Below are 22,786 nucleotides of genomic sequence, written 5' to 3' on the forward strand. Positions count from 1 at the left end.
TTAGCCACTGTGTATTTACTTAAGGAATATATATATGGCATCTGCTGTCATTTGAACTGAACTGAAATTTATAATGGTGGAAAAACAGACAAATAAAGAATCTTGTGTCTGTATTAATGGGCTGAATATACTACATTGAATAATGCTTTAGCATTTTATAGGAACAAAAGCAAGTCAATGCTAAAATGCTAGCAACATTGACTATGGTACAGAGAACCTTATCCATTTAAACATACAGAAATTAAACCACCAGCATCTTACTACTGGGATCTTGTTTTGGAACGAGAAAAAAACAAGCAATGACAGCTGAAGACACAACAACTGCAATATCACAGCTAAATGCTTGTCGAACCCACGAAACAGAATGTTTAAGAGGTAGAGTGACGATTGGGGCAGGTTATCCAGATCCTGGGGGTATGGTTTCATGACCCACAGGCATCACCCAATAGGTAGAGTGTTTTAATCTTCCTGCCCCAACCATCTCAGTGGACTGAACTTGTTTATAGATCATCCTCGTGGTCTGGCACATCTTTTCTTCTGCATCTGATTAAGTTAACAATGTGCTGTTATTTGCATGCTGATTTAACAGGCCCATCTTTACAGCTGCTCCTAAAAGCTGGTCTAGCTCTCTGTAATATGATAGCACAGCAGTCAGTAAATGCAATCTTTGTCAAACCCAGGTGTGCTCTTGACTTCGTTCTAATTCGTTCCAAGCAATTTTTCTCCCTGTAGCTTTATAAGGTTCTATTATAATCAAATCTGGAGCAAAACTGCTATTTTTTTTATTAATTATAGAGTGAAACTGATGTGAATGTATTCAGAAAGCATCTTCAAAATAGGTCGGCATACAGTTTTCTATTCTTATCACATTTAAATGTCAACATGGTGCAAAGCTCTACAAATTAGTTCAGGCAGACTTCAACCCCCATTTAACATTTAAATCTCCATTCTGTAAGCCTAAAGTATGATTTAAATCATTTTACACATACAAAAAGACACTGTTATGACTTTCAGAATACTCATTTTAATACAGATATTATTCTAAGCCCTTGCTAGCGAATATGCATGCAAAGACAACTGATATTATAAAAACAGAAACAATACATTAGGTTTCATGAATTATATATTCTGTTTTTATACATGTACTCTGGTTCTTAGTTATGCATATAACCTCAAATCAAATTAATAAATAAGAATAGGGTAATTTCAAAAATATAATTTAAACACTCGAGCTTAGATATATCTGTTTAGCAAGCATTGCACACAACAATGGAAGAATATATATTAATAATCTTATTTTGTTCCCCTAGTACACAATAAGGAATAATTCTCTATACTTTAATAATGTGACTTTGTGAGGACTTGATATATGGAGAATGCCCCATTCAGTGTTTGCCCCTGTAGACTTCTGAAGGCAGTTTTCTGACCTGTGATTAGGGGCCAAGTTAAGCTGCCTATGCTTACACTCTTTAAATCATTAGACTATCGATGTAACCCTGGTTCTCTGAAGAAAAAAGTGGCCACCAACCACATTCAACGCACATATGCTCAGATATGTAGGAAGTCAGCTAAATAAGCTTGCTTGTAGGATCAGTAATGCATGTACACACTCTCTCCATCCTGTCAACCTATAATGAATGGAGGTGCTATACTTAACATAACCTAAGACCAGGCTTGAAATACACATTTTTACGGTATATTTTTCTTCCTCAAGGTTCCAGTAAACGAAAGATCCCATGTATCAGAAAGGCATTGCTGGATTATTAGACCCTAAACCTTAATACCTAATTAAAAAATAAGTAAATTAATAAGCTGAAAAGAGCTTCATGGTCTGAGAAGAAAATGAGAGGTGTCTTTAACTGAGTAGTTAAAATGTCAACGCATTATAGATCCTTTCTGACTGAAAAATCCAAGAATATTCTATTGGACTTAATTGTCTATAGTAAAACTGAGCTGAAGCCAAGTGAAAGAATAAGATAAAGATGAATAAAATCCATTACTGGATAAACAGAACTCAATGAGTCACATCAAATTGGCACAACTCAAGAGACACAAAGTTAAAACACATTTGATCAGAATTTGTGTGTGTGTGAACTTTTGGTAGTGCTGGTTTTAACCCTAAAGTGGACCTCTATTGTTAAAAATTATATTTAACAAAATGATATATACCTATCTATCTAATATTCATCTTAACTGATTAAATGTTGCACACACATATACAGTACTGTGCAAAATGCTGTAAACTAAGAATGCTTTCAAAAATAGACATGTTAATAGATTATATTTATCAATTAACAAAATACAAAGTGAGTGTACAGAAGAAAAATCTACATCAAATCCATATTTGGTGTGACCACCCTTTGCCTTCAAAGCAGCATCAATTCTTCTAGGTAGACTTGCAAGTAAGGGATTTTGTACAGAAACAGAAACAGCTGTGTAGGAGGAATAAAACTTGGTGAGGAACAGCCAAACACAGCTAACAAGGTGAGGTTGCTGAAGACAGTTTACTGTCAAAAGTCAAACACCATGGCAAGACTGAGCACAGCAACAAGACACAAGCTAGTTAAACTGCATCAGCAAGGTCTCTGCCAGGCAGAAATTTCAAGGCAGACAGGGGTTTCCAGATGTGCTGTCCAAGCTCTTTTGACGAAGCACAAAGAAACGGGCAACATTGAGGACCGTAGGCGCAGTGGTCGGCCAAGGAAACACTGCATCAGATGAAAGATACATCATGCTTACTTCCCTTCGCAATCGGAAGATGTACAGCAGTGCCATCAGCTCAGAATTGGCAGAAAACAGTGGGACCCTGGTACACCCATCTACTGTACAGAGAAGTCTGGTCAGAAGTGGCCTTCACGGAAGACTTGCGGCCAAAAAGCCATACCTCCGACGTGGAAACAAGGCCAAGCTACTCAACTATGCACGAAAACACAGGAACTGGGGTGCAGAAAAATGGCAGCAGGTGCTCTGGACTGATGAGTCAAAATTTGAAATATCTGGCTGTAGCAGAAGGCAGTTTGTTCGCCGATGGGCTGGAGAGCGGTACAAGAATGAGTGTCTGCAGGCAACAGTGAAGCATGGTGGAGGTTCTTTGCAAGTGTGGGGCTGCATTTCTGCAAATGGAGTTGGGGATTTGGTCAGAATGAATGGTCTCCTCAATGCTGAGAAGTACAGGCAGAAACTTATCCATCATGCAATACCATCAGGGAGGCATCTGATTGGCCCCAAATTTATTCTGCAGCATGACAAACGACAACAAACATACAGTGAAAGTCATTAAGAACTATCTTCAGTGTAAAGAAGAACAAGGAGTCCTGGAAGTGATGGTATGGCCCCCACAGAGTCCTGATCTCAACATCATCCAGTCTGTCTGGGATTACATGAAGAGAGAGAAGCAACTGAGGCTGCCTAAATCCACAGAAGAACTGTGGTTAGTGGTTGCACAGTACTGTATAACACTACATAGTAAGATAATAATAATACATCTAATAAGTTTAATCCTGTACTGTACTGTAGCTACGTTATAAAAACTCAACTGATACAGATCTTACAATAGAGAATATATTATATTATACCATTTGATGCCTGGTGGTTTCAAATATTTATCAAAGAGAAAAAAAAAATCTTACTATCCCAGGGTAGTAATTTACCAATTATTTTGAGTACCTGCTGACAGGTATGTAACAGTCTTGTACATTTATATCAGTTTTCAGCCTTAACTTTCCCACTGTGGGTAGCACAGATGCCTGGGGCAAAATTCATGAAGCGGATGCATGTTCATTATTTAGCTCAAATACTTTCATTGTTGAAATAGTTAAGATTGAAAACACTGCTCAAACAGTGTTGGAAATCTTTCAAACACCACAAGAAACAAAAAAGGTTTAAATGGTAATTATACTTATTAAGGACAACACCAGCTGATGATAAGCAGCAATGTAAAGAATGTGACATGTGTGTTGTGTGTGTATTTATATATATATTATATATATACATATACATATATACACATATATACATATACACACACACACATATATACAAAATGTTCTTAACCTGCATTAATCTTAGCGAGTCTTGTCATGTTCACTACTACATTCTTCTCACCTTAGATCTGTCAAAGTTTGGTAGGCATAAATCTGTCATAAATCATAGTTAGGAAATACAAACTTTACACCTCATTCTCAGGAAATAAATTGGCTCTTTGCATGTAATCTTCACAGGAGGACTTTACACCAGAGAATGCATGGCGTAATTCAATTACCCAGTGTATATGTAAAGATCTGCTCTCTGAATATTATAGGAGCTTTAGCAGAAGAGGGCTGTGTTAGCTATCAATCGCTCCAGCAGCTCACGGCCATACTGGTTCACTGTAGAATGTGGAGTGGAAATCATGGACTATCAAACTTTGAATGAATAAATCTAAATTACTGATGTCGTAGACTTCATATTTCTAAAAAAATCTAAGGAAGGTACATCACTATCACAAAACTATGGTCTGCTGTAACATAAAACAGACAAAGGTCACTGAGTGCTGAAAGAAAAATGTGACAAATCAGCTTTAATCTCGGGATTTAGTTTTAAAGCATAGCAAGCACACCGAAAACTTTTGAAAAGCAGACTTCACAATGTAGTTGTGTAAGCAAAAACCTTTGGTAAAATCAATAAATACTTTGTAGTTTATTAAAACATTGTATTCTACGGCTCCCTTACAATGTTTCTTCCAGCAAAAGTAATTGTAAGACTATGATTATGTCTTATATCTATGGTTATATTAAATCAAAAACGCAGAAATAGGTTTTCAGGAAGATACAAATACGATAAAATCTCAGTGGTAGAAGTCAAAAAAAAAAAAAAAAAAAAAAGGCAGGTGCAAGGGTGGTCTAGAATCTACATAAAACAGGATTTCCTTACAAGCTAATCACCAATAAAATGGAATCACAGTCTTTTAATGAACTCCCCTGCAGCTGAGTAATGCATATCGGTGTGTCTGTGGCTTAGATGAAAGAGCTGGGCATCTTTTAGCTACAGACAGCACATCCCATTCTGCGACCCCATGATCAGGGTTCAGTTCCCACTCTGGGCCTTCAATACAAAGTTAGGCTTCAGAAAGTGATGTCCAGTGACAATCCCTAACACCTCCTGGTCAGTAGATCTGTCTGTGTATCTCTAAATGTTCTTACAGTCTGCACCACGTATGCTGAAATACAGGACACAGTTCTCAATCTAATCACCACACTCTAGTTGTGGGCAAGCAGGTGAGATTGCAGCTTGATGCAGGTGCTGTGCTTATGCAGGGAGGGCAAACCCTCCAAGAGAGGAGTAATACACATCCATGCATCTGTCACTCTGCTAACAGAGCCCAGGATCGTTCACTACGCAGACAGCATCTTTACCCTTGAACCTCACAATCCGGCTTTACTTCCCAACAATATCCTGTGTCATATAGGAAGGCTACTTTCCATATATTCATACAATGTGTTGCATTGTGTGTCATGTTGTCTACCTTGCATTTTGATACTCAATCTGTTACCCTAGTTTGCATTAAATATACCACATATATACCATGGTACATCTTAGAAAACCTCACAGGGGCATATGGCTGAAAGGGTGAAATATGTCTTTAAAAAAACACAAATATTGTAATTGGGACAGCCCACAGGTCCTTTTTTACATTATGGAGCCTAAGATTGATTCAATTGGATAATACTGCACAATTATATCCAGAAAAAAAAATCACATTTGAAACAGAAAAACACATGAGGGAATATTTCATTAATCCAGGTCTTAAGGGTGTACAAGTGAATAAAATAAGGTTGAACCTCAATAGGATCAACATTCAGGGCAAAACTGCAATAAAAGTAGAAAGCTGACGGAGAAAATGATCTGTAATTAGGACAAACATCACTAAAAGCAAGTTCAAAGATAATTGTTTTCAATGAATATGTGACTTCATGTGAAAAATCCCATGGCAGACACTGGAAAGAATACGAGTCCAATGTGAGCTGGGGTTGGGGAATGATGCTGAAGGTGAAATTTGCCATTGGAATAAAAAGTGAACAAAGACACCCTACTGAGCGAGCATCAATCCATCATAAGACTTGCAATAAAAAACAACAACTATCCTGAACACGCTTATCCTCTCAGAGATCTTTAAACAAAGAGGGCTATTGTTGTTTTCTTTTATAACACAGGACTTTGATGGATTCAAGTTGCAAAAAGAAAGACGAAAGAAGAAGAAGAAAAAAAGCTTAAACAAAGATATGAATTCAATTAAAAGAACTTTGTAAGGCAGCTCAAACTCTTGCTGGAGCTCCCGTGATGCAGTATTGAAAACTGTAAGGATTTTTCATCTCCAGAGCTTGATGAGGTGGTAAAACCTCTGCTCAAGACTGGATCTGATTTCTCTCCTGCATCTGTCTAACTTTTTCTTTCTTTCGTTCTTCTTCCCAAGAGCGACAAGTGTATAGGATGCTCCCCATATTTAGATTGTTTGTAGTCGCTACACAGAAAAGCCTTTCTTGCAATGATGTGTGATAACATAACTTTAACCATATTGGTCCGCCTTTTTCAGAGCAATATTATGTACTGTAATTACACTCAGAACACATCCTCTATATGTAACACCGGAATACCTTCAACCACATTTGTGGTGTATTAACTGTGTTTTATTACTACTGAAGATATGATGATTCGGTGTTGTGAATCGTGGATTAAACGCATTTCTTTACTTGACCGGTTAGCCTCTGATTTCTATGCACTCCAAACAATTTAAGCTTTCTTTGTTTAAAATCTGTTTATGCAAAATAAAACTTATTTCAAAGCTACAAAGCTTGGATTCCATTGTTATTAAAAAAGGTTAATAAGTTGTTAATCGGAGGATTAATAACTTGTTATTTTCTTTTAAAAAAACATTAATAATATGCTATTAATATTTAATGTTGATGGTTTTTGGAGAATGAGCAATATGCTGGGTAATGTGCGTTAATCATGGTTTGTTAAAGACAAATACATTAATTCATGTTTATTAATATGGTCTTAAAGAAAACAATATTCTTTAAATGATTTAAAGGGGATTAATAAAGTATGTATCAACAACATAAGTAAAAGGATAGGTTGTGGGGTGATTAAGGTCCTCAGTTAAATAGCCTGGGGCAAAAGTTCAATTAACATTTTTGATAGAACATTGAGTGTTGGGGGGAAGTCGTCTAATAATGAAAGAAAGGGGGGAGGGGGATGTGATAGGTTTTTGTTAAAAAATGAAAAAAAATTATGACACCGATTTGTTAATCAAAGCAAAATAAATATTGCTCTTCATTCGCTCTATTTATTGAATGAACATATAATTTCCCAAAATGCTCTTCCCAGCTAAAATGTAATTAAATTGTGCCTTTAGTGAAAACATGCAGTAGTACTCCAATTAGTTCTGTTTTATCATTAGAAAATGGAATCAGGCATGCCAAAGGCATCAGAGTGCCCTAAAACAAGATAATGTAAGCAATGCACAATGGATATATTTGAGATGGTGTCCCAAGTGCAGGAAAGGCAATGGTAATTTCACAGAAAAAGATGCCTAAGGAACACTTGTAAGGGCAACATGCAGTTCACATTTAACAATGTATGGCGTCCATATAATGTGTTTGTAAACAGTTGCTTTGTTCAAAGGGAAAAAAACAAACTTGTAGGGTCTGTTTTTCTAGGCTTTAGCTCCAGTGTGAAATTTGTCCCATCTGCTTTTAAAGAAAATAAATTCCATTAGGAAACAACTTAGCAGCTTTTAAGAGCACATAATTGAATTGACTAAGTGAATTGCTTATTTTTAGTTAACTACATTGCACTTGCAATTGAAGAAGAAATAGATTTTGCTGGAAAAAACTATCCATCTACCTGTCGATGTATCTATCTACCTATCTATCAAATTACCTAATCTGCATGTTTTATATTTCTGATGTTTGACACCTATAAAAAACTAAAAATAAATCAAATAAATACCCAAGGAAGCCTAAGCAAGCGGGTCTGTCAAAAAAAAGTATTTGTTTTACACTGTACTCCCATTCCTCAGACACGATGTTAATGAATAATTATGTGTAATGCTGTTAAGAATCCTCTGTTTGCCTGCCCTGTGTGCTGCGTATGTGTGTGCGTGTGGACAGGTACATTTCCAGGTCACTCCAAGGCCTCAATGTGGGCTGCACTACTGTGCCAGAGGTAACCTGCTAATGGTGTTCGAACCCACTGTGGACCACTTTACATGGAGTATAGATCAGACAGGCTGAGAATGAGAAGAACAAAAAACAACAGAGCATATGCCAAACATTCATAGTTCATACAATCCTAGACCTTGTTAAAATGTGCAGCATCTTCTTAAACCATATAAAAATAAAATAAAACAGAATGAAAGGAAAATAATGCAAAAGGCACAGAGATACACATAAGCGAGGCATACAGTTCTTTGATCTCTTTCAGCTCTCTTGGCCCCGTATAGCAGAGAGATACATTCTATGTTCAGTTAAACACTGATTTCATCATCTCAGTAAAACACATAACTTAAAATGAAATCAAATATTAAAAATGACAGCCTATATAAGTGCTGTGAGTAACTTCAGGTCACGGAGGGAGGGAAATGCAGGCAAGTTGTCAGGCACTATCTGTCAGAGTGAATTAGAAACAATCAACGGAGACTGAAAGGGAAGGTGATTGTTATTAAGCAGCAGGGCTGTGAGCAAGCTACCCAGATGTGGTCATGCATATAAAGAACAGGAAACAGCAGTTTAATTCAGGAAGCACTGGCGTACAGGGCAGCACAAAGGATAAAAGTCCTTTGTCGCTAATAAGCTGGAAGTTACTTTGATAACAGCAGGGTTAGGCGCTGGAATAAAGCACATTTCTTTCACTACCACTCACCATTAATATCTCAGAAATATAATAGAAAAAGAAAAATCAGTGCAGAAGTATAGATAAGTCGCCCTTTACATCTAAAGGGACAAGATGCCTCTGCCCATATATCAATTATTCACACTATCATAAGAAGATGATTTGACTGCAATGTAGCATACCTTCCTCTGTCTGAACCTAGTTTGAATAAGGCCTTTGCTTGAAAAAAAAGTACAGAAGGTTTCCTTTTTATCAAGGGCTTGCCTCATTCCTTAAGAGACGTATAAACACCTTTCTAATGGCTTTCATTAAGTGCAGAGGTTATTTGCGGTATATTTTTCAAACAATAAGGGTTTTATTTTAATTTTCTGAAGAGAAGCTAATCTATACTGAGATGGTCTTTAAATGCATATTAATTCTGCCGCTGCATTTCTCCCTTGTGGATTTATCACCTTTTTTAATAATATTACTGAAGATGGGAAGAGGAAAATAAGTTTGAATAACATCGGGTTTACAGTTGTTGATTTTTTGTTGATTGTTTGTTTTTTGACCCGCTACTAAAACAAATGCAGGGGACAAAAAAAAGATGGTTCAAACTAAATGCGAGTTATCATTTTGTAAAACACAGAGTAGCCAGAGTACACACTGTACAGCTAACTCCTTCCGTTCTGTATAAGATTTCAGTGAGATTAGATTCACTGGGATATGGAGATGTTCTGAGGAGCATTAGTAATTAATCACACCGAGTCCTGGGATTACCACTTTCACTGTCTTGGCCTGGGATTTTAAAATTTTATGTTTTCAATAACATAATTTTTTAGCATTATGATACAAAAATATGCACGGCTTAATAAGCAAATCATTTCCTTTGTGCTCCGCACTAATTATTACTCAATATATAATGAGCTTTATTTCTTTGCTGTTGACTGTGACTTACATGTGCATGTGCTACTCAAAGAGAAACCATTGAAACAGAAAAGCTAACACTTAAATGCTCTTTAAATGCATTTTTTTTTTTTTTTGATACTATGAATAAATTTAGTCTGTCCCGGACATGAAAATGTCAAATACCTAAAATACACCTAGGCTAAATAGCATATAAATTTTTAATGCTTGCTCATCTTATGCTGCTATTCTCATATCTACCCTGTCTGCCAACAGCTGTTGCAATAAGATCTCATTGGGAATTCACAATGTAACAATAAGTGTTATATAGGTAGTGTTATTAATTAATATTCCAAGAAAATGCTTTTATATAGATAGATAGATAGATAGATAGATAGATAGATAGATAGATAGATAGAAGCATTATCTTGGGATTTTGTTCACAAAATACACATTTATCATATATTTTTCAATTCTGTCATCAGTCAGGTGTCAAGGAATTGATTACCTTTTTTTTGCAGAAGAAACTACATATATATATATATATATATAATGTTATCAATCATACCAGCTCATCATGCAAGCACATTAGTAAGATTATCATGAAGTTGAACAAGTATCATTAAGTGGATTTAAAAGCACGTAAGTAAACATTTATTTTGTTCCTACATGTAAATAAATGCTAACATTAAGCTTATTATTAGATGATGTTTAATAAATTGCCAAGTTATGTGTAAAAAAATTATTTTACCAAGACAAATATATATTTTAATATAATATATATATATATATATATATATACAGAAAGAGAGAGAGATAGAACATTATTATCTTACTTATTACAATAGAAAACGCTGAAAAGGGGCAGTCACGTTAGGTGCAAATTGTACTAATATAGAGTGTCTTACCTTAACACACTAACTGCATACTTGTTTTAGGACTGTCAGTCTGGTTAGAAAATACCCAGTGAGAGGATGCAGCTGAGCTTGGATGGCACTGACGGATTGCCAAAGGGGCGTCCCACTTCCCTAACACAAAAGAAAGAAAAAAAAGAGAGGGGTGGGGGGGAGAGATAGAGAGAGATGATGTAAAGTGAAATGTAACAAATTCACCAAATCACAGCAATATGCAGAGGTCAAGGAAATTCAACTGAAAAGGTTAAAGATGAAATCAAATCCGGCGTGTGAGAATGAAAATCTATCCCAAAGCAAGGCCACCGGTGACGTGTTGTAGACAAGAAGCTAAATACTGCATAGCACTGGGATCTTTCATTTTCATCAGATCAATAAAAGCTTATATTTATCAGGATTCCAAGCAGCTGCCACTTCTGACAACCTCCACTTTATTTTCTCACTCCTTGTGCTAAATCAGGCCATAGACTATAAAAGAGGCAGCCTTCAGTGCTATTTACACCTCAAGACACAATTCCATTAAGAGGTCCGTTTTTTGTTAAAGAAACATGGGTTGTTATTATTATATTGGCAGAAGCAACTACTCTCGTATGCTCTTTGTTCCCTTTAACAACACAGTCACTCCGGTGTCACACAGAAGCCATGGAAGATTTGGTTTCTTATACCATTGTCACGTGAGATCACTTTTTTCTTTCTTTCTTAAAACTTACCATTTATACATAAAAAAAAAAAATTGTATATATATATATATATATATATATATATATATATATATATATAAAGAGTAGCTTGCTTCTAAAACAGTTACTACTCTAATAATCTGTACAACAATATTTGCTATCAGGCATTCTAAATAGATTATCACCAGTCCATCTGTGTCATTATTGATTTATAAGGCTTTAAGCTCCTTTAGAATGGAAGCTTTCCCACTACAAGGCTTCTTGTATAAATCACAGGAATACTCAAATACAGCTTTCTTGCTTTCTACTTCAGCAACTCTCCTTAAAACCTATAACAAGTGCAAAATAATAAAAACAATAATAGTAATAATAATAATAAAATAGGATGGAATCTTTCCTACTCTTCACAACTAGTATGAATACATAATGTGTTGTCTTTATAATATTGAGTTGGGGGAAACGAAAAAAAAAAAAAAAAAAAAAAAAAAACAAGGGACATCATTAACATATGAATGCTATATGCAAATGGTTAGGGAAGAGCAGATGTTGGTGCATTTAATTGACCTATATGTGAATTGCATCCAAACCTTTAACTCTATTAATACACTAGTACACAGTAACTGGATCCAGAGACCAAAACACACACACATACTCACGCACACACACACACACACACACACACACACACACACACACACACAGGGAAAAGGAGACAGAAAAGTGGATTCTCAGAAAGCATACACTTGTCATGAATCTGACAGGGATTCGGAGATGCTGAAACAAGGTCGCTGTCACCGGTATTTCGCTGTCATCTGCATTCTGCTCCTTATAGATGACATCATCATGTGGCTGTGTAAATCGATCACTTAATAGCATTTGGAAAATGCTGCAGTCTGAAGCAGGTTATAAAGAATGCCCCAGTTTTATTCTTCTTTCTTTTCTTTTTTTTTTCTCCTGGCAGAAAATGTCATACGTCTTAAGCTGAAATGTTTGCATGAGTGCACCATGAGAAACACAGATGCTATTTTATTCTGTGCCTTTATTTCCTTCTTCTTCTCGGAATGTCATTAAATTGTATTAAATAGCCTTTTGTCCAGAGGGCAGGGACCACCCGATATATGATAATGTATTAATGCCCCTGTGTTCCAGCCACTGAGCTGAAACATTTTAAGGCTGAGCAGCGTAAGTATGAAGCACCATTGTGTGTATAGCCCGCTAACAACTGTGACACATACTAATAGAAACATACCTAATAAATTACTGCTTTCAGGTCTGGCAAGCTGACATTTCTCTGCAAGGGACAATTTTATATTTGCTGCACAGAACCAAATTGCATCATATGGAGCCACTGCGGATTAGCATAAAAATTAACACTTAAATTTCAGCTTATTTTCAACCCCTCTCCTCCTGCCACAACAATCAATTCCTCTTATAAATCTGATTAGATTTTATGATGCTTATTATTCAGAGCATGTCTCTACACAGCATTCACAGGCTTGAAGACTATTTGTTTAAATAGAATTAAGAAGCAGATAAATCTATAGGTGTTTCACTCCAGTCCCATCCTTCATCTGTTTCTCACCCACACTGTAACATCAGCAATTGATTACAAACACTAATTAACATACAAGAAAGAAACTTGCAGTATTTTACATTTAGATGATTTATTATTTACATATTTATTCAGTGTGCGCATGTTTGCCATCTTCTCATCTCACAGAATCAGGCTCAAATCCAAACTACACCAAAATGTACAAAAAAAAAGAATAAGGAAAAAAAAAAAAAATTCGACTGAACACATCCTTAGTGTTCAACAGAGAAAAGAAAATCCCAAAGCTGACTAAAATATCTAATATTTGTTTTATGTGATTGGTCCATGGCATTAAATAAAGACAAAGGAGAGCCACTGATGGTTAGCTGGCCTTTTCTAAGCTTTGTCTCACAAAAAAAAATCCTTTTATAACAGTTTTTAGACATTTCCTTGTTTTGTTTTTTCTATTTTGTGCAATTGCCATTGAAAGACATTCATTTTAAAACGTCAAATGTTAGACTACAGCGTCATTCCAGATTTAAATCAGTGTTTATTGCAAAATTTTATTGAGAAGGTATAGTGTTAGCCACATCCTGTCAAGTTATCTTATGTATAAGCAAGAACATTTATAATAATAAGAAAATTATTATAATTATAAAATGTGGTTTCATTGGGCTTTCAACTGCCTCTTTACAGGATGTAAAAGTGTGCCTTCAAATAATTTACTGTTAATACAACTTCTAACAGCATTAATATTTGTTAATACTATTAGTTTTATATGTGTATTTTGTTTGGACCAGTGCCTTGGTATCTCAGTAGAACATATTTGTCAATATATTATTTTTGAAAATATTATACTAGTAGTAAAATCAGTATGTGCCTGGGTGGCTTCAGGACTTCTTTTTGTTTAGATAAAAGGCATTTTATCACATCCAGATGTCTATAAGCACAGCTTATTCCCAACAAAATGTTATCCAAACATTTATTCTTAACTGGATTCATCAACTGACCTTAAAATTGAAGAACAAAAATATTTCATGCACCGTACACAAGTCAATGTTAAGGTAAGTTAATATTAATCAAGAACAAAGGTTAGAGCTTTGAGTTTAATGTGATTAAGTCCAGACTGTACTGCTGTTTCATGTTCACATTTCAGTTCTATGTGAGCAGGAATCATGTGCTAAGTGCACTCATCTTACCATTCACATTGCCAACACACTTTTAAGAATGAATCACGCCAGGGTTGTGTGTTTTATAACTTGGTAACTGGTGATCAAGTGATCTGTTATCTTGTACCTTGCATAGTGATGAAGAAGTGACTGGAAGAAAACCTTGATGTTATAAGAGGATAACAACAGCCCCCGCTATGCTGTTGCACAGAATAATTTAAACCAGCTAACCCCTATTCTTATGTTAAAAGGGCAAAAGGAATGGGCCACCCAGCAGTAAAACTTAAGTCCATGGTTTAGTAAAAATAATCTTTTTTTTTGTAACATATCACTGTTATTCCATAACATTATGGCTGTCCTAAATTATACCTATATATCTTCTGCTCATTTTAGTACATGGCCTTTCACACAGTTTAAGAATAATAAACAGAGCACTTAACAAAACTGTTTTCCTTATGTGATGTTTTACAATATCGTGAAAGAATTTGAAAGTCTTTAAATGCAGCACAAACACTAGACTCTTTGTTGGATGGACAGTATGTCGCCCTTTTCTCTGCCATTTTTCTTCTATTAAAACAATTCATCCTATAACACACCTGATGAGCACACCTCCTTGATATTTTATAGGTTAAATCCTACTGTATAGAAAGTAATATTTTATAAGTGAAGTTTATTTTTATGAGTGTGCATAATTAACACAGCATGTACTATCTTTCAGCAATCTAGCCAAGGTCTTTATTTAAACAACTTTATTGTGAAATGTTTGCATTCTCAGCATTTGCAGCCCACACACAGATTATTATTTCATACTTCTTTGGGACATTTTGAAAAGTTTATGCTTAAAGCAGTTATTGTTTTTGATTACTGTAGTTTTTTTGGATTAATCATATTCTCAGAGATCTGCGAAAAACATGTTTACAGAATCAGGTTCTGAACATGATAGCTTGCACTGGAAAATGGGCTTCTTTTGTGATTTATAATCGGGGATTAAACAATTTATATAAAATGAATTGGTTGTTTAATTTCGGCGCAGGTCTCGTCTCTCCGCATGTTTCTGTTTGACGACGTTTTATAGAAGCGAAAAATTAAGTGAGGTTTTAAGACAAAATGTTTACATCTCATCTTTAGAGTCCTAAAGCAACAGCAGCAACCCATAAATGTGAATGCTTTATAAATTACATTAGCTTTTAACTGTCCCATTAAACAAAGCACCATTAGAAGACCAAATGACATAAAACACAGCATAGTCTCGGAAAGACTAATACTTGGTGAGGGAAGGGTGTAAAAGCAGTCTTAGGTTAAGTTCCACAGTTGTGGGTAAGGATGATGGGAAGTAAAATATATAAATAACCAGGAACGGTGAGGCTAAGTTAGTGCTGGGAAGCCTCAAAAGCAATTCTTGGTACTCTTAACAGGAAGTACGTTGTAGGACTTGAGTTACATTTGCTGGGTAGGGCGACAAAACATTAATTATTGACCAAAAGAGAATAAATAACTTGTTATCCTGTATATTTTAAATGTGGACTCAATACAATACCACCTTCCTCAATACAAACATACAGAGGATAAGAAATACTGTCAATTGTGCCTCGGCCAAATGTTTTAGTATTTTGTTCTCCTCAGTGTAGAGGAAGAAGGGAGGTTATTCGGTTATGTTTCACTACCCGCAAAAACAAATCTAATAATGCCAATGGTAAGCAGTTCCCAAATAGTTTCCCAAACCAACATTATCGACATGCGTCAAGAAATTCCAGATACTTGAATGTAAAATGCATTTGAAAAACAATTCTGGTAGATAAAAGTACAACATAGAAAGTGGTATTAAAACATGGTCTTAAATTATAGATTAGTAATAAGGTTGGTACATATACAGTATCCCCCCCATTATCTCCTGGATACTGTCTAATTTGTGAATGATCTCAGTGTTTTATCTGCTGGGGCTTCACCTGGTAAACAACCACATATATTGTTATTAATCTGTGTAAAAATAGTGCTTCTTTACCTTCCTTTCTAAACTGATCTTCACTCAGATTCCTTTCGTGTTCACTAATCCTAATCTCTGTGCTAAATTTTAAATAAGAACTTGGATTAATTTTATCTATACCATTAAGGCTTGTACAGACCTTAGAAAAGCATTTTTTGTTTTCGATTATCTTAGTTTGTCCGGAGGTCAAAGTATTTGGATCTCGTTTTATGACCACTACACATAAACCCCAACCATAGTCAATTATCTTTGAGGATATTGAATGATTGGCTTTATTCATTGGTTTAAAGTGAATAATTGCATGATCTTACACCATAACAATTATAGCATCTCAGATCCCTCTACCAAGGGCGGACTGGGACCAAAAAACAGCCCTGGACTTTTACCCAAGTATTTTGGTGAAGTCTGGGTCCCAATAAAGTGCGGTCCGGGGTGGGGGGGGTGTGGGTGTTGCCAAAGTGTGTTGGGGATGTGCGGTTCTGGGTGCCAACGAAGTACGGTCCGGGGGGAGGGTGTTGGCCTTTGTCCTCTACCATACATGTTTAATTGTAATCGTAACTTATCAAAGAAGGCATAATATATGCTTCCTGTTGAATTGCACTGAAAGATACTGGTCAAAAGTACAGTTCATCAAAAAGATGTAAGAAAAATTCAAGATATCCTTTCCTTTCCTTTTACCGTTTCCAAGTACACCCAATCTAGATAGACTGAGACGGATTTTGTTTTTGCTGATTATTTTGATTATCTGATTACATATCATTCAAAAATTTCAAAACTGCTAACAGCTATACGTGGAATAGTGCTATACAGATGGGAGTTCTAAAGCCGTAGCTGTCATCTTTTGATTAAGAAAAGGAAATGATTTCACTTAAAAGATATCTCCTCTTGTGTTGTTTTGCTTTAACTGAGCTTGTACTTTCCACTGAACTGGACATATTTATTAAGCCACAGTAGATACTTCACCATTAGCAACTCTGAACTAATCTCAACAAACCTCGATTTCTCCTCCCTCTATCCAAATATCATAAATGTAAAATACCTTAAACATCATTCCCAATGTAAACAACTTACTTGCAAGGCTTTAAGTGTAAACAGAAGGATGCTACCCAATTATTTGAAATGATGTTATTAAGAAAAAAAAATGCTAGTTAAAAACTAAACAACAAAAAATTAAAAAAAAAATAAAGCTTCCATCTGTTTTATGACTTTTCCACTGCGCGAGCGTTGCTCTGTGCCAGTTAACTGAACTAAGGCTTGCTAAAGAGATGGCTTGGGTCAGTGAGTGAAAAAAATTAAGTCTTTAATGACTGAATATTTTACAATATTTAAAGACATGGTTACCATGTAGGATAGGAAGATGATTCTAAAATTGTAACTCTAAAAAAAAACAGCAAGTATAAAATGTAACGATAAAAAGATAAAAATAAATGTCACTTTATCTGTTATTTTAAACACATTATCTGAAGAATAGGACTTTAGCAGCCTGTTTTCACTCTACTGTACCATCTCTTTCTCCTTCCTTTCAACTAATTAACATTGTGTTGTGTTTGGCTGTGTTTTCCACCCTCTCCCCTCCACTCTTCCTCCTCAGATTAAGAAACCTTTCTCTGTTAAATAAATTAAAATTAAAAAACATTTTCAGCTCTCACGTGTTTTGACTGTCAGATTGTTACCCAGGTTGAGGAGGTGGAGAACACAGCAGGATGTCCTATGTAAGAGCTGCATGTGTTGCCCATTAATGTGAAATAGAAACTCAATGTTAAAGCTTTCCCTTATCTAAGGAGGTTGGTTACACTTCCCTCATTCGTATCACCACCAACACCACCACTCACCCACCTCTCCCTTTACTGCATTCACACATTTCTCCATCATTTCCCTGTAGCAGAAAACATTAGGGAGCCGTAGAGAACGTCAGACCCTCCTGTTAGTGTCTGCTACTGTTTATGGACATTTTTACGGCTGACACTAATGTATGGACGTGAGCCTAGAGTCAGGACCAACACTCCTTTAATTTGAAGGAGAAAACAGATCGAAGAAAAGCCCCGACAGTTGTTGACAAAGCACTTTACTGAAACAGAACCTTTAACCGTCCGACGAGCATTTGGATTCACATCTTAAAAGCCCAAAACAGCACCCATAAGATTTTTTTTAAGACGAATGTAAAGACAGATAATGTCTCCTAAGTCATTATCTTTTCAGCGACAGCCATAGATTCCAGGTCAGACACAGTATCTGACACAGTGCTTTTTTGATGGGCTGTTGTTCTTTCGGCATGGAGCCCCTGTTAATGTATCTTAAATGTATCTTGAATGTATTTTAAACTTGTTACATTCTGGGTTAATATTCTGATATGCATTCATTTGTTTTTTTTAGATTGATGTTTAGCTGTTCCCGCTGATTTAGATTCCTTAAAATTTCAATTATTCTTTAAAGGTGAGCTGCACTGAAGCAAAAAATAATAATTTTAAAGGCATTCAAATTATAACACACAAGTTTATCTTTTGCATAAGTGCCATTAAAAAATAAAAAAACCCTTCCTTTTCGGTGGCCCCCCATCTCCCAAGATGCACAGTTCCTGTTACTGAACATGAAAACCTCTCTCATTCAAAGTCCATGCATTGGAGCTCCTATCGATTGTACCTGGCTCCAGAAGACTCTTTCATGTGTCATTCAAACCTTCTCAATTTTTAATCACTTGTTTAGCACCATCCCAAGTCCCCACTGGTTCTAACATTCAGGATGAAAATCTTAAGAAAAAAAATCTTCTCAATCTCTTTTTATAGCTGTTCCACTTGACCTTGTGCAACAATATTCATTACATCATTATGTTACCTCTTCATTAAGTTTTCATCATTTATAGGAGCTTTATCAAACGGCATCTTTCATTGGCTGTAAATATAGACCTAGTTTACAATCATCTGGATAAGAATCCCCCAGATCAGTACCCATCCTCCTCTATGTCTACCTCAGATAAGACTTAATATGAGATCAGGAACTTCAGAACTATTGCTGTCCCTTCCACCTTGTCAATCCATTATTCAGATATGTGCACAAGGGATGTAAGCTGCATTAAGCTGGTTTTTGTTTAGTATTACATTTGTTTCATTTGCTTAATCCACCCTCACCATCTTTTCTGTAACATATCTTATAATTATATTCAAGTCATGTCAATGTCTTAAAAAAAAACATATTTGTGTGTTTTACTCTTTGTGTGACCATTGTGTCTCTGAGCGTCATCAGCGATACATCAGCAAAAATCACAGATTGCATTTAAAAAGTTTGGCCATGTACCATTTTGTTTTAGAGGCCAATTATAAACAGCAAATTACAATTCACATTTTTTACACCAGGTCCTGGCAGCATTCCCTACATCTCTTGAATAATTGGTGATAGTCCTTTGTCTAATCTTTTGGCTGTGTTCACTATTTTATACAGTATTTCAGTGGAAAAAGCCATCTATACCAATACATTGGCTTAAGAGTATACCAGACCTGTCACTTTCCTGCACTTCAACAGCTTTGAAAAGCTTTTTTCTTGTTTAAAACCATTTACACTCAGTTTGATCACTGTAATTTTGTCTGTGGTTGTTTTGGACTATCCTACTGTATATGTAAGTTCACAGACTGTCCTAAGTTCATTCAGCAATGATAAGAGGCTAATGCATGAAGTCAAGAACCGAATCCCATTGAAAAATCTCCAGAGGAATGTTCACAAACTAATAATATAACTTAAAACACACTTGGAAAAGGCATTATGTACAAAATGGAAATTATAAAAGAAAGTACAATGTAATTTAAACTGGGGCACCCTGGCATTGGTTTATCTTACAAATGATAATCTTTTTTCCCTTCTGCCAGACCTATATAATTTTATCACTGAAAGTCATACTTTAAAAGGGTTCCTGCCCCTAAACGGAATGTATGTTTTGCATTATCTGTGTTCTTTGGTGTTAAGCTAATATCAGAGCCTCTGTAATTTCACAAAGATATAGTGGCTATAGTGGCTGTGGTGACTTGGATTTTGTAGACAATTCGCTAGGCTTGTGAGTCTTCCTTAACATTGCAGAACCATATTTGCTCCATAGCACAGCTGTCCACATCATTACAAAATTAAGAGCTGGACAGCTTGCAAGCATGCTAGAAAAAAAGATCTCAGGAATACTCATTCCATCTGGAAGAAGGTAATGCTCCAGATAAAGTAATGGACACCATCCTTGTGGATAAAAAGAAGTAAATATAAACTAGGGATGATTTTTCTTCATATCCCCAAAACAAACATATAATAAATAACATAATGAATAACCTTAATTTGGAATGTTAAGCTCACGAAAGCTTAACAAAGGAAATGTTGTCAAGCCAACACTGGAAAAAAATAATAATAATGAAAAAAAAAGAAAGACAATCTGATATTATTCAGGGAGACTTCTATTTTCCAAGCAGCTGCATTGCTGAGGAGAGGTGTACTGATATATTCTAATCACTTTTTAGCCTGGCTGATTATCGCATCAAATGGTTTACAGAGGAATTTGTTGTTTTAACAGGGAATTGCTCAGTAGAACATAACTGTACTCTTACAAATCCTTTTTTCTCAAATCCCTATTTTTATTATTATTATTTAAATCAGGCAAACTTTCTTTACTTGGTATTCAGTTTTAATTTCTTGATGTCTTTAATGAGGTTAGCAGAACCTGCAGGTTGCAGACACCTAATGCAACGCTCACAACCAATGAGTTTTCACTGGAATAGAATGTTTTCTTTTTCATGGAACACAGTAATATTTGTGTTAAATAAGGCCACTGTTTTGATCTCTTCATAATGTGTTTTGCTAACATCTCTTAACAATGTAACATGTCTAGCGTAGATTTATAATTTTGATTTTAAAACCATCTTGTCTCTCAGTGACTTGCTCTTCACTTTGTAATTCCTCTGACATCTACAATTCACTGTTTATCAGGTCTACTAAAATAGAATTGTGAATTCTGCTTATATGGCCATATGCAAGAAAGTTTTCAGTGGGCAACAAAATGGCTCAGATTTAAGTACAGGCTTTCAGCCCCCTTCTATCCATTTGGGGTGTTTCATGGTGACAAAAATAAAATTTGAATGTAGAATGGTCCATATGGTATTAGCTCTTCCTAATCAAATGAGTCGGGGTGCTGCACGTTTATAACATTCCCTTTAGCAGAAAAACTGGAATAAACAAAAGATTTAGCCCAAAAAAAGCAGGAGGTGTCATACTTATATTTATACTCCCATACAACAGAGCACATCTGAGCTTACAAGCATTAAAGAACATAATATACAGCTCATATGGCACCCATATACAGTTCACAGTAAAACACAAAGCATGTTAAACTGCAAAGCAATGGAGGTCTTGTTTTCATCCCTGTCCAAATAAATACATTCAACTTGAGTAAGAAACAATAGATTGTTTAGTACAGATACACAGCAGCAAACAACTTAAATAAATGTAATGATTTCTAATGGTTTTCTGATATCCCATTAATTCCATTTCCAATCTTGTAGCATCTAATGGTTGAAAATCTCTTTGTACCTCTTCTCAAGTCAACGCATTTACAATACAAACATGTATTACACCCAATTTCTTTCCCCTTTTAAATGTTTTGTAAACGGATAGTGTGATATGATTTATGCAACTGGTATCTGTTAGAGAAGGGGATCTTTCATTCCCAATGCCTTTTCAACTGTCCTGCTGCTTTCACTGTTATTTTCTTAGAGAGATTGGAGCGGCATGCTTGACTCTGAAGATTATTTTTTCTGTCTTTAGAACTCCCAGTCATCTTGCGACATAATCCATTAGAATATTGGAAACTTCTGCACAGTTTAGATTGAATCTGTTTAATGGCACAGTACATCATCTGACAGCACACTAAGCTCAGTCTAAAATAGTTGTGTCTACTTTGGTGCACGGTATTACTGTCACAGTTTTAGAAAGGCATTATAACGTGTTATAGTTGCTCTTTGCATTAGACATACATCAGGGATCTGATTGTGACAGGAGTTACCATGACAGGATTAGAAAGTGAACAGGTATATGAATAGGTAAAAGCCACAAGAGAGGAGTCAATTATGTCTTACCCACCCTTGTGCCCGGGTTGAAAGAAATAATAAAATTTGTTTCTAGGATGACTATCCAAATTATTTAGTTACAACAGAGAAGCAGTTTAGCAGTAATCACAAGTAGAGCTACTGATTGTAGCCACACCACATTGACTGTTTTTCAGAAGAGAAGCTAAATTTTATTTTAAAAATCAAAACTAGTGAAATCTTTAAATGAAGTTTTTTCCCCTGGAGTAGCTAATTTAATTTGTCAGTCATGTTATCAAAGAACCACGTCATGTTATCAATAGATTGCAGTCCAAGGTAGATTGTAAGTCCACCTATTTGCGTGGCAACTCACGTACCCTGAATAACTGTTCTAAATTTCTCTGACCCCCCCTCACACCACACTCTCTCCCTTTCTTTGCCTACATACTAATTTTGGGAATGTGTTTTCATGTTTAATTCTAGTTCCATAAAATCTTCAGTTATGTTATTTTTTTCCTTGTTTCTTCTTTTATGAAATCAGACACCGTTCTAAATGTGCGTCTCCTTGGTGGTCCATGACATCATAAGAAATGCATGGTGGAAATGCAGCCTGCACAAAGATAGCAATACATTGTTCTGTGTTCTGTACTCAGAACTTTGGACTTCTGTCACCTTCCTTTAACCTATTAACCTTGTTCATTCTCCTGC

The 22,786-nt window shown here is 35.6% G+C and overlaps 1 protein-coding gene across 3 annotated transcripts in view; it reads right to left on the reverse strand.

Moving 5' to 3' along the window:
- znf536 (zinc finger protein 536) overlaps positions 1-22,786 on the reverse strand; it is a 161,431-nt gene that overhangs the window by 90,848 nt on the left and 47,797 nt on the right. For all 3 annotated transcript variants that reach the window (XM_066713679.1, XM_066713680.1, XM_066713681.1), the window contains exon 2: positions 10,665-10,784. The gene's annotated coding sequence lies outside the window, so the exon portion shown is untranslated. The remainder of the gene's footprint in view (positions 1-10,664; positions 10,785-22,786) is intronic.

This window comes from Amia ocellicauda, chromosome 9 (assembly GCF_036373705.1).
Source record: "Amia ocellicauda isolate fAmiCal2 chromosome 9, fAmiCal2.hap1, whole genome shotgun sequence".
NCBI lineage: Eukaryota > Metazoa > Chordata > Actinopteri > Amiiformes > Amiidae > Amia > Amia ocellicauda.